Source organism: Narcine bancroftii, chromosome 2 (assembly GCF_036971445.1).
Source record: "Narcine bancroftii isolate sNarBan1 chromosome 2, sNarBan1.hap1, whole genome shotgun sequence".
Classification (NCBI taxonomy): domain Eukaryota; kingdom Metazoa; phylum Chordata; class Chondrichthyes; order Torpediniformes; family Narcinidae; genus Narcine; species Narcine bancroftii.
Genome location: NC_091470.1, coordinates 222924659 through 222938651, shown reverse-complemented (window position 1 = coordinate 222938651; position 13993 = coordinate 222924659). Strand labels below are relative to the sequence as shown.

General features: G+C 43.1%; 1 non-coding gene across 1 annotated transcript; it reads right to left on the bottom strand.

Moving 5' to 3' along the window:
• Positions 1-11264: 11264 nt before the first annotated feature.
• LOC138755955 (U6 spliceosomal RNA) lies at positions 11265-11371 on the bottom strand. The gene has a single exon (XR_011352651.1). It is a non-coding gene; the product is annotated as a U6 spliceosomal RNA (small nuclear RNA).
• Positions 11372-13993: the final 2622 nt, after the last annotated feature.

Sequence of the window (13993 nt, the reverse complement as noted above, 5' to 3'; positions counted from 1 at the left end):
GAAGACACTTCAGTTCTGTTTTACGAACCAACAGGTCTGAGTGAAATATCAAGCCACACCCCAGGTTTCACGGGAAGTTTGATTTCTCAAGGCAAATGTGATAATGAACATAAAATGGGAGACAAGTTTAATCATATTATCATAAGGTGCACTGCAATCTATCCTGGAAAGACTCCAACATGTTCAATAAATTACTGAGGCACAGTCATCATCTTTAATGGAAAGACTTTTAATATCTCTATCGTTGCTTCCTTTCCTAGAGCCAAGTCAGAAGCTGGCCTTCTGCTGGGTTACTTCTCAAGCTGTAGATTCTACAGACATAATGCTTGTGAAAAGCTCTTAATGAATCACCCAGCACAGAGGGCCCTCCAACCCAATACACATACCTCACGCTGCCAACATCCCTTCTGCCAGTGAGTGGAAGAGAGACAGCTGAAGCCTGCAGCCTGTTCTAAGTGCTTTGCTCCTTACCTCCAATGACCGAACTCTCCCAGACATTTTCCGTATGAAGTAAAAAGAGAAGGGTTCATGCCAAGTTTAACGGCTTACAGGAGTGGATGGCAGGATAATGTAACATAATTTATTATTCAAAGTTCAGATTTATCGTCAGAGTACAGGTATGACCCCATATACAACTCTGAGATTCTTTTTTTCCTGTAGCCGGTCAGAATTTCTACTTATCAATAAGTGTAGACTGTGTGGTGTAACACTGTCGGCGGGACCTCGAGCGGGCCGATGACATCATGGGTCGGGACTTCCGCATCTGGGGGAGTTACACATCTGCCAGGCTCGGGAGCTGCAGGCGACACCCGCCCATATAGATATTCACCAAGGGTATGTTAAAATAAAGCAAGTTATGAATGCAACTCTGGGCTCAAGATAGTTTTTATTACAAGCGTGTCTGAACCCAACATGACAAACTAATCTCAAGAAAAAGATTTGTACTGTATACAAAAGAGAGAAATGTAAACAAAGAAAGAAATGTAAGCAATCTGTGCGGTACAGAAAACAAATTTATAAATTCAGTAATAAGTAATGTGCAAAGTAATAGCCTTGAGATGAATCTCTGATAGAGTGTTGTTTAGAAATCTGATGGTAGCAGCTATTCCCTAAACCTGGTGGTAAGAGACATATGGCTCCTGTTCCTCTTTCTTGATGGCAACAGTGAGAACAGAGCATGGACTGGGTGATAAAGGGCTCAGGCCCAAAACACTTCCTTTGCTTCCTCTAGACGCTGTGTGGCCTGCTGAGTTTCTCCAGCACTTTTGTGTATTAAAGTAAAGTCAAGGAGGGGATGATGCTCAATCACACTGTGGTGCCTGTCCTGTCGGCTGGCTGTCACTGACAACTCTCTTTGCTAGTGATGCCAATGGTGACCTTTCCCTTTGATATCACAGAGGAAGACTTCCTCTGGTTCCTGTACTCTCCCTCCTGCTGTGTGTAAATTCCCTCAATGAAAGAAACAGCAGGATGAATTTCCCTCTGATCAACTTCTCAGAAAAGTGAAGCAGCCTGGCATATTCTGTGAGAAGAAGCAATTGGATGTAATCAGAAACTGTGAGTACATGAGGAAACTGACTCACGGAGAGGCAATGAAGAGAGACAAGGATTAATTTTGTTGGCCTAGATCAGACTGTGCAATCTTTTATTTTCCACAGCAGGTAAAACAGGAGATTACGTTGCCAATTTTAGTTGGATCACGAGACATGCTCTTGCATTGTGGACAACTGTATTAGCAGTGACATTCTCCTTCATCTCATTCCACAGCTGCTGTCTAATTTATTGGGGCTGCTGCCATCATGCAGAGGAGTTGTGAATTTGTACCATCTCCAGTGCCTTAAAGAATCTCAGGGCACTGCTTCAAACCTTAGCTTCTCCACAATAACGTTGCATGAAGGATAAGGTAGAAAATGTGTTCCAATTGTTCCATTTTTACTGTATGTGCATTCTTGGATAAAACTATTCCTCCCACCTTGGTGTCAGTTGTCCCATTTCAGAGGTTTAAAAAGGTAATTGTGATTGACATCTAAAGTAGTGTTCAGGAGAAGCTCCAATATCTGACGTGCCCCTTTTAGATGAGATAGTAAACCCTCTCTAATGGATGTTAGAGGTCCCATATATATTTTACAAACAGCTTGGTGCTATGGCTGCTCAGAAACATATTTATGGAATAAATGTACTCACTGCCATACTGCTGTAAACTATGGTCTTATCTCCCCAGAAATATGCAGGGTCAGGAAATGTTCATGTCAGTCAAAGAAGAAGATATCAAAGAACACTTTGATGTTGCATCAAGTGAAGTGTTCTGCAGGGGTCATCTACTGCATCCAGTGCTCCTGCTGTGGTCTCCTCTACATCGGAGAGACTGGACACAGACTGGGAGACCTCTTCATTGGCCACCTCGACTCTGTCCACCACAATAGTGCCCACCCATTTCAATACCCCGTCCCATTCCCATGCCAACACATCTGTCCAAGACCTCATGCACTGATAGACTGAGACCACCGCAAATTAGAGGAGCAGCATATTCCATCTGGGTACCCTCCAACCAAATGGCATTAACATCAACCTCTAGTTTCTGTTAGCCTTACCCCCCATCTTTCCCTATGTCTCCTTTCCTGTATCTCTCTTTCTCTCTCTCTCTCTCTCTCTCTCTCTCTCAGGCCCAAAATGTTGGTAGTATATCTTTACCTCCTGTCGACTCTGTGAGGCCGACTTGGTTCCTTCAGCATTTCTGTGCTTTCTGAGGCTTTCATATTTCACTCTCTTTGGATTGACTCCCAGAGATCAAGTACTGCTGGAAGATCATCAACTGGATGATCTGGATCATCCAACTGGATCATCAACAGTCTACTGGAAGACCCACTCCAGTAGATAGACTCAAAAGATTAGGACCAGGAGCACTGGTTCACCACTGGAAGATACAGGAGGCCGTGTGGCTGAAGAAGCTATAAGAGCACAGAAGCCAAATCCAGGATCACTCAGTGTCTCTGAAGGGACTCTCATTTCCTTCTTTTCCTCTTATTGGTGAGGGACACCAGACTAGTCGTACCTCTTTTTGTGCCTCATACTGCTGTAAACCCCTGCTCTTTGTGATTTTTATAAATGACGTCGATGAAGAGTCAGAAGGATGGGTCAGTAAGTTTGTAGATGACATGAAGGTTGGAGGAGTTCTGGATGGAGTTGAAGTTTATCAAAGGTTTCAAGAGGATGCAAAGTTGGGCAGAAAGGTGGCAGATGGATTTTAATTTGGATAAGAGTGAGGTGAGGCATTTTGGATGAACAAACCAAAAAGCTGAGTATAGGGTTAATGGTCGGTTATTTAAGAGTGTGGATGAACAGAGTGACCTTGGGGTTCAAATCCATACATTCTTCAAGGTCACTGCACAGGTTGATAGGATCATTAAGAAGGCCTATGGGATGCAGGGATTCATTAATAGAGGGACTGAATTCAGGAGTCGAGAAGTCGTGTTGTAATTTTACAAATCTCTCGTAAGACCGCACTTAAGAGTATTATGTTCAGTTCTGGTCATTTCATTATAGGAAGGATGTGGAAGTTATGGAGAGGGTGCAGAGGAGATTTACCAGGATGTTGCCTGGACTGGGAGATAGGTTTTATGAGGCAAGGTTAGCAGAGCTGAGTCTTTTCTCTTTGGAGCATAGAAGGATGGAAAGGTGACCTGATAGTGGTCTAAAAAATGATGAGAGGTATAGATAGTGTGGACAGTCAACACTTGTTTCCTAGGGCAGGATCAGCAAACACCAGAGGACATATGTACAAAGTTAAGGTAAGGAATTTAGGGGAAACATCAGGGGTAGGTTTTTTTATATGGAGAGTTGTCAGTGCCTGGAATAACTGGGGATGGTGGTGGAGACTGAAACATTAGGAGCATTTAAGAGACTCTTCGGCCGCGCCATTGGTGACTATCTGGAAAGCATTTATTTTGTATATTCTATCAAGGGCAGATAATTATATTTATACAGATCTTTAAAATGTCTCATAATTTTAATGCCCAAATAAGTAAATTGGTTCTTAATAATTTTAAAAGTATTTGCTTATGTAGATATTCCTGATTATTAACAGGAAAAAGTTCACTCTTATAATGATTTAATTTCTATCCTAAAAATAACTACTAAATTCAGAAAGTAGACTCAGCATAAAAAGAATATAAACTAATAATGATCAGAAATATAACCTAATAAATCATCCTCATATAATAAAATCTTATGTAACGCGTCACCCCTCTTAATACCTTGAATGTCATTGGAGTCTCGAGCGTCAATAGCTAAAGGCTCCAAGGCCAAATTAAATTACAAAAGACTAAGAGCTAAACAGGCTAAAATAAAGAGACGTTTAATTATTAGTAATATTTGCAGCCATTGGAGTTGGTCCGTATTTTTCCCAATGTAAACCCTACACGTGATAGGTGTAAAGTTGAGGTAGCCACTTTAACCCATATGTTTTGGTTTGTTCAAAGCTTGAAAATTTCGGGAAAGATGTCTTTGCGGTTAGTGCAATGCCTTAACAGTGCTAGCGATTGGGACCGGGGTTTGAATCCTGCGCTGTCTGGAAGGAGTTGAAACATTTTCCCCATGTCTCCATGAGTTTTCCCCGGGGAATCCATTTTCCTCCCACCATTCGAAATGTTCAGGGGGCTTGAATTAATTGGGTGTAAAAGATTCTTGGGCCAAAATGGCCTATTACCTTACTGCATGTCCAAATATACAATTTAATTTTTTTTAAATTAAACATTATGGATTACACTCTGAGTGTAAAGAAAGCTGCACTCTGTCTTTGTATTTCTCCTGTATATCTTTTATTAATAAAGAATACCTTTGGGTAAAAAAAGCTGATCAATTTAATCACATGGTTAGTGCGGCCAAGATGCTGGATTAAATTTGTGTCCTCATTGGAGTGGGCTAAAGAGATACATTAATCATAGATCACAATCCTGACATCACATTTTTAACATTTTATTATATTTTATGTCCCTGCTCCTAAATTCAACCCCTCTGGCAATGAAGGTCAACATTCCTTTTGCCTACTTGATAGCCAGCTGCGCCTGCAAACCAACCTTTTGCGATTCATGCATGAGCACTCCCAGTTCCTTCAACATGGCAGATGGACTTGGAGCTTGGAAGTACCCTCTCTTGCAGGGCTATACACATAGGTGCTGGGGAAACTCAGCAGGTCAAGCAGCATCCATAGGAAGTAAAAAGTAGACAACGTTTTGGGCCTGAGCAAGGTAAGACCAAAAACAGCCAGGTGCCTGAATAAAATGGTGAAAGGAGAGGAGAAGGTGCAGGTGGAAGAAGAAGGTCCAGGGGAAGGAGTACAGGCAGACAGGTAAGAGGTGGAAACTGGTGGGAGAGCAGAAGAGAAAAACAATTCTGAGAAGCAATAGGTGAAGGGGGTTATCTCTCGGAATGGAGAGGGAAGGGATGGGGGTGGGGAGCTGAAGAAAAGGAAGCAGGGGGGTTGGGAAAGAGAGAGAGACTTGCAGGTTTTCCATACACAGAACCATCTTAGAGAGATCTCCTTATTTGCTCAAATGCATCAACGTATGATTATCACAGCAAATTGATTGAAAGATTCACTCACTCACAGAAATCATTGAACATTTGTCTCCCCCAGAATAGGTCTCTTTTAGAAAGGGCATTAGTCGGTATAGCAGACATTGAGTGATAGCTGGCACTCATAATGTTAGGACAAGCAATCTCACCTGATCTTCAAAGGTTAATTGATATAATTATATAATTATATCTTCGATATAATATTGAATGGGACATCAGCAGAGCTAAAGTTTTATCAGCCGTATGTTGCATTACAATCACCTGAAAAGGGAAAATATACATTTAGCATTATCTATTGTTTGGGTGATGCAACCTATTTCACAAGACTGGATTGGAATCTGTGGCCACAAGTACACCACTGTGGAGTCATGCTGGATGCTGTAATTCTGTCTCATCCCCTAAACCCTTGTGGGACTTATGCCTAAACAACCAACGATGAGTGCACAACGTGAATGATGACAACACTCAAATTTTGGAGATCAGCACTCAGCCCAAGACCTTCTCTTATGTGCACACAGGTGAGCATATACATTTCCGAGAGGAACAGGGCCTATCATAAGTATCAATGGCAACTGAACTACAATCATTTAGAAAATCCTTCCATCGTGTTTGAAGTGCCAGTTGATGAAGTAGACAGAGACGATGTGGTCAAACAATAATCATGGCTTTTATTAGCAGAAACTCATGGTACAATAATGAAAGACAATAGATGCATATACAGTTATATCCAAGGGGAATGTCCTTAACAGTAGAGATAATGCACAGCCAATGTTAGTACAGCAAGGCTTGCCAGAGGGGAGACAGGCAGCTTGGCAGACATTCACCACACTCTCCCCCTGGCAAACGAAGGGTTAAAATCAAAAGGACAGCTGCTAGGAAAGACTGAAGCATGGATACATTTTTGTTGTTGGAAGGTAACGGCCCTTTAAAATCTAAGCGAATCCTCTGAAAAGTTCGGGTTGCCTTGATGAGAGTGGCCTCCGGAGCTTTGAAGTATTGCGGTTTGCATTCTGCGCAAACGGGACAGCTTTTAGTCAGTTTCCTGACTTGTTCTAGAGAGTAAGGAAGGTTGTTAGCCCTTATGTAGTGGAAGAATCTCATGACTCCTGGGAGGCACAGTCTGCTATGGATCTCTTTAGCCCCTCCAGCTGAGCACCAGAAGCAGATCGTGACAATGCGTCAGAGGGATCATTTAACCTGCCCGGTCTGTACTGCATCTCATAATTATAAGTTGAGAGTTCTATTCGCCAGCGTGCCATCTTATAATTCTTGATTTTACTTTTGTGTTTAGTAGTGAACATGTAGGCTACAGATTTCTGATCAGTGACAAGAGTAAGTTTTCTGCCGGCTAGAAAGTGTCTCCAGTAGCGATCAGCTTCAATAATAGCCTGGGCTTCTTTATCAATGGCAGGATGTTTAAGTTCAGTTCCGCGTAATGTGTGGCAGAAGAATGCCACAGGTCTGCCCTTTCGATTAAGGGTTCCTGCCAAGGCACAATCTGAGGCATCAGTTTCCACTTCGAAGGGGCATCCTCGTCAATGGACGAGAGTGCAGCTTTGTCAATATCAGCTTTAATTCTCTCGAAAGCCTTCAAGGCCATTGGAGAGAGAGGAAAAGATTTTGTGTCAAACAGAGGGCGTGCCTTCATGGCGTAGTCCCAAACCCATTTGCAGTAGTAAGAAAAGAATCCCATACACCTTTTAAGGGCTTTTGCTGAGTTTGGGGGTGGTAACTTCTTCGGGGGGGCCATTCTTTCCGAGTCGGGGCAGATTTCGCCCTTGCGGAGAATGTAGCCCAGAATGGATAGCTCTGTCGCGTTAAACACACATTTGCCCTCGTTAAATGTAAGGTTGAGTTCTTTAGCTGTTGCTAAAAAAAAAATTAAGCTATTGTCATGCTCAGCCTGTCTTTTCCCACAGATAGTGACATTATCCAGTTAGGGAAACATACCCTGTAACTCATACGTCCTAACAATCTTATCCATTTCCCTCTGAAACACTGACACACCATAAGTGAATCCAAACGGCATAACCTCCACCCCCCCCCCCCACCTGTCAACCTCGAAGGCTGTATAGGGTTGTTCCCTTTTCTTAATGGGAATTCGGTGATAAGCTGCTTTGAGGGCGATCTTTTCTCTTTGGCTTGGCTTCGCGGACGAAGATTTATGGAGGGGGTAAAAAGTCCACGTCAGCTGCAGGCTCGTTTGTGGCTGACCAGTCCGATGCGGGACAGGCAGACACGATTGCAGCGGTTGCAAGGGAAAATTGGTTGGTTGGGGTTGGGTGTTGGGTTTTTCCTCCTTTGCCTTTTGTCAGTGAGGTGGGCTCTGCGGTCTTCTTCAAAGGAGGCTGCTGCCCGCCAAACTGTGAGGCGCCAAGATGCACGGTTTGAGGCGTTATCAGCCCACTGGCGGTGGTCAATGTGGCAGGCACCAAGAGATTTCTTTAGGCAGTCCTTGTACCTTTTCTTTGGTGCACCTCTGTCACGGTGGCCAGTAGAGAGCTCGCCATATAATACGATCTTGGGAAGGCGATGGTCCTCCATTCTGGAGACGTGACCCATCCAGCGCAGCTGGATCTTCAGCAGTGTGGACTCGATGCTGTCGACCTCTGCCATCTCGAGTACCTCGACGTTAGGGGTGTGAGCGCTCCAATGGATGTTGAGGATGGAGCGGAGACAACGCTGGTGGAAGCGTTCTAGGAGCCGTAGGTGGTGCCGGTAGAGGACCCATGATTCGGAGCCGAACAGGAGTGTGGGTATGACAACGGCTCTGTATACGCTTATCTTTGTGAGGTTTTTCAGTTGGTTGTTTTTCCAGACTCTTTTGTGTAGTCTTCCAAAGGCGCTATTTGCCTTGGCGAGTCTGTTGTCTATCTCATTGTCGATCCTTGCATCTGATGAAATGGTGCAGCCGAGATAGGTAAACTGGTTGACCGTTTTGAGTTTTGTGTGCCCGATGGAGATGTGGGGGCGATAGCGCAATACTAAGTGTACTCCACTATCTGATTAATCATTTTATTGTGTAATGGTTAGTGTAATGGTTGATTATCTGGCTGTCATTTCTTAGTGTGATTTTTCACAACTACCACCTGGCTCGCCCCGGAGTCTTACTGGGTTCAATTACTCCCTCTTTAAGCAATCTCTGGGTCTCAGCTTTGATAAACTCACGATCCTCTTTCCTAAAGAACCTCTCCTAGTGGCAATCAGCGACCACTCGGGAGATAAATCACTGAAAAGAGAGGGAGCTTTGATCTTTAATGTGGACAGTCTGCAATAACTAGCGTGGGGGATGGTAAGTATGGGTAGTGGCCCACCAAAATTTAACACTACACTGTTCATCTGAGATTGAATATCTAACCCCAGTACCACAGGGGTGCAGAGCTCCAGTATAATAAAGAGCCACACATTGGCCAGGCAATGTTCCTGCAAATTTAAAGTAACTTTACATTTGTCCTGTACAGTTTTTGTAAGTTCACTACAAGCCATGATATCTTTCGGTTCGCTGGATATCTCCGCAAATTTAAGGCTCTGGAAACTCTCTCGTGTATGTAGCTGTCAGCACTTCCCGAGTCTATTAGACAATCAAGAGTCTCACCATTCACCTCCCCCTTCATAGTCGACTGTTCCAGTCTGTAACATCCCCCAAGCTTTGGTTCAATTGAGCTATCACAGGGGATCTCACCTCGCCATCACTTGAAGTCGATTCATCCTGCTCGTCTGAAGATTTCCTCCTTTTCACAGTTGTCTTCCTTTCCTGCATTTTCTTGGTGCTTCTCTTCTTCTTATCAGTGGGAGTACTTTTCACCTTACACGCTTTAGCGAAGTGGCCGAGTTTCCCACAATAGCTGCAGGTAGCAAATCGAGCCGGGCACTTCTGTCTGGGGTGCCAGCTCTTATCACAGAAGTAGCATTTTTCAGGAGTTTGCCTTTTTCTTTCCTTCAGGGTACCAGCACTCCTGGATGTTTCCTTTTTGGTTTCTAGCATTTCACTGGACCGCTTGGCACTTCGCAGTGTTTAGGCTAGCGTGACTGCCCAGTCGTAGGTTAAGGGCTCCGTCTCCAGCAGTCTCTGTTGGATGTAACTGGAGTAAATCCCGTTGACTAAAGCATCCACCTTCAAGGCATTGCAGTGTTGTTGCACATTGACTGCCCTGACATCACATTCATTTGGTAGTGAGTTGAGGGCCAGTGCATAGGCAGCATCACTTTCCCCGGGTTTCTGGCATCTAGTCAGCAACTGGTGTCGAGCAAGCATCACATTCCGTGGCGCTGCATAGTAAGCAGACGGACGTTCCCGGGCTATAGCCAGAGTGGTAGCTCCTTGCGTTACGGCGAAAGGGACCTCACCCAGCAGAGAGTTCAGGTGGCCCCACTGTATCGCCTTATCGACCACGTTGTTTCGAGCAATGTAGTAATCGAAACAAGCAATCCAGAGGTTGAAAATTTCTCTGGCCCTCAGGGCAGTCTGGTTGATTATCAGCCGCTCTGGCTTGAGTGCTCCATCCATTTTTGCTAATAAAATTGAAGTGCCACTTGATGAAGTAAACAAAGACGATGTGGTCCAACAATAACCATGGCTTTTATTAACATAAACTCATGCTACAATAATGAAAGACAATAGATGCATATACAGTTATACCCAAGGGGTGTCCTTAACAGTAGAGGTAATGCACAGCCAATGTTAATACAGCAAGGCTCGCCAGAGGAGAGACAGGCAGCTTGGCAGACATTCACCACAGTGTTATGATAATAAAATAGTCCAAAATTTCTGGACAGACGTGGCAGCTCATAAATGGATGTCCTTGAGGCATTGTGGACCATCAGATGAAACAGAAACATACACAGCAACAAAAGGTAATTTCGTGACCTGCAACCCCTTACTCATCCATTCTTGTCAAACTGAGGATGAATTCAGTGACTGAAGTCCTCCTGTCGATGACTTAAATAGGACAGAGAATTAAAGAGAGGTGGTGGAGATCCAACACTTGGATATGGACGCATCCTGAGGAAGATGGACTAAATCAAAGGAGGTGGTGTGATCCTTAGGGACTTACTATTTTTGAAGGAACTTTCTTTTCTATCTTTTATTAACTTTTCCTCCCTTCTGTTTTTTATGCAAAATGTTGCTGGATCACGGCAGGTCTTTCCTCGCTTGTGAGAGGCACACAGAATAAAGCTCTTCACTGTTTCTTGGTCCGCCTGACAAGAGATTATTAGTCAAAATCTGAAGCTAACTCTGGTTCAGAGGGGAGTGCAGGACCATGCCGTGAGCAACGCCAGGAAGTGGCAGATCTGATGAGATGCTGACACACACGTTTACATTGGTGCCAAAAAAAATGGCAATGTTGCTGGAGCTGATGTAATGGCAGCTCAGATGCCTTAACCTTTCCTCCCCTTACTTTATACAGATATCTTCTTGGTATTAGCCGCTGTTGCCCTGAGAAAAGGTGCTGGCCGTCCATCCTATCTATGCCTCTCATAATCTTATAGACTTCTATCATGACATTTCCCATCCTCCTTCTTAGCTCGAAAGAGAAAACCCTGTTCACCTTGCCTCATAAGACACATTCTTCAATCCAGGCAACATCAAAACCAATTTAATCAAACATGTGCACTGTCTGATTAAAACTTAAGTGAGATTATTTCTTATGCCTCAGAGTTTTTTTTCTTTTCTTTTCTTTTTTCTTTTAAAAAATACGAAACGCTTCACGAATTTGCATGTCATCCTTGTGCAGGGGCCATGCTAATCTTCTCTGTATCGTTCCAATCTTAGTATGTGTGCTGCCGAAGCGAGCACATGCCACAGAGTTGAATTTGCAAAGGACCTAAAGAGGACAGGGTGTATGTGTGTGCGTCTGCTTTTGCATCCTGCTCCGGACTTCGTTGTTTCGTTGAGATGTACTTGTACAATTGGATGACAATTAACAAACTTTTGGAAGTAGAATCTGGATGAGAATCCAAGCATTTCTAATATCTTCATCCTTATAATTCTCCAATGCCAAAATAGCTATTCTCTTGCAATCATGGAGTCATTGATGAGATAATATGTTCAAAGGAAACTACATGTAATTCAACCCCAAAACAAATGACGTGAACATTTATGCTTGTGAACAGTGGGGTCTTTCACTTTCTGAGGAATACCTACAGCCTGTGCATTAAGTGGGATGAGATCCAAAAAGAACAGGAGGGTGCCTCCCTTCTACCTGAGAAGGTGGGAGGAAACAAGAGCACCTGGAGGAAACCCACACAGAAAGGGGTTCCTCAAGAAATTGCTCAAAAAGTCTGGTACAACATCCCATTATTAATGAAAATAAACCACAGAAGAAATCAGAAAAGTATGGTTATTAAATCAGATTGCCAATCTACACACCACTATTAGCTGTAAACTGATTTGAGTGTTTGGTGATGAGAAAATGTCTCACAATAAAACTCATTTAGACTCATGAGGCATGACCTTCCCTTCACAAAGCCATGTTGACTGTCCTTGAGTAGTTTGTACTTCTCCAAATGCTCATAGATCCTATACTGGTCTATAATTCCCAGGATTCTCCCCATTACCTTTTTTAAACAAGGCGACTGCATTTGATAGTTTGGGCTGGATTTGGGGGGGGGGGGGGTGCGGCGGCTGGCTGTTTGTGGGCAAGGGCTGGGTTTGGGGGCTTCAAGGTCTCAGGGAATTCTCTTTTGACTGAAAGAAGCACTTCATTTAACTTTCTGCTCATGTATCTGTTTTATGTCTGAATGAAGTGAATTTTGTATAAATGGTTATATGGTTATATGGTTACATCCCTTTTAACCAGTAATGAAGAGATTGAGTGTGGAATTGTGTTTCAGTTTAGCTGTGCTGCTGACTTGAATTTAGTACTTAACTTTATTTTTTTTGCTAGACAGTTTGCTAATAGCTACCCCAAAATGACAATCTTTAAGGACAATTTGCTGTAGTCCTTGTTAACAACTAGAAATTAAAAATAAAAGAACTTAAGTGGTATAGTTGGACTGATAATGAAGTAGACTAATACCTTCAAAGACACTGTCATGTTCTACAACCTAGATATGATAAGAGGATTAAATATCTCAAATGCAACTTGAAATTCTTTCAACGGGAAGAAACTTGCTTGAGGCAACTCCTGCATAAAGTAAGATGAGCAATATTTATTTTGCAATGGAGACAAAATAGATCCTGGATTGTCTCTCTATTATAAAAGTGACAAGAATTTGGAGCCATTAGCACTTGGGCTTCATGCAGAAGATACAATAGAGAAGCTTTATCATTATTATGAAATTTTTGCACACAGTTAGTGTGGCGGTTAACGCGATGCTATTACAGAGCCAGCGAACCGATTTTGAATCCGGTGCTGTCTGTGAGGAGCTTGTACACTCTCCCTGTTTCTGCATGGGTTTCCTCTGGGTGATCCGGAATCCTCCAACCGATCAAAACATATAAGGGCAGTCAGTTAATTGGAATATTTGAGCGACATGAGCTGGTGGGCCGGAAGATCCTGTTTTTGTGCTGTAGGTCTAAATTTTTTATGAGATTGTAAATTGCCTGTTGAATTCCAGCCAAATAAGAGGTTGACCATATATGGGTGTTTCACACGTGGAGATAACGAAAACCAGAGGTTCTGTAGATAATCCAATACACAAGTGCACTGGAGGAACTCAGCAGATCACACAGCATCCATAGTCAAGTCAAGTCTATTGTCATCCGATTGCGCAAGTACAACCCGAAGAAACAGCATTCTCCAATCCTTGGTGCAAAACATGCAGACACAAAACCAGACAAAACACAGATACAAACAATATGTATGATAAATATTGTTTGATGAATACCAGTGATGTGCCATCAATAATCACAGAAGTCTGGAGTTGTGAAAATATGAAATTAACCAACATTGACTGATTGAAGCAAAGAGAAAGGGGGAGCATGCATAGGATTATGAGTAGGGTTGATCTTAGGAGATGTGTCCAGCCGGCAGCAGGCAACCATGACACAACAGTCGTTTACCACATTCACCCCTCCTTTTTAAGAAGAGTCCTGCAGGGTGAGGAAAAAAAAAGAGGTGAAACACATATACATTTTACAGATTAAGTCTATCAGGGAGTCTCCTCTGCCACAGTGAGTGTCATGGCAATGGTTGGGGCACTGCCGTAACATCTGAGCAGATTGTGAAGTTGGCCTGTTAGCCATTGTCGAGGAGGAAAATCACATATAACTACTGAGGAAATAGGACACATTCGTTAGAGTATGGCAACCTTACCTGCAGTACATTGGTAGATTGATTCCCTCTTTTAAATAGGGATTAGGTTAAAGTATCTCAGTTCAGCCAGAGGTGTGATTATGGAAATGGGACTTGGTGCAGACAATGAACCTACCCTTTTCTTTTCAGGTCCTTAGTTTTCTATTTTTTCTTTTGAGATC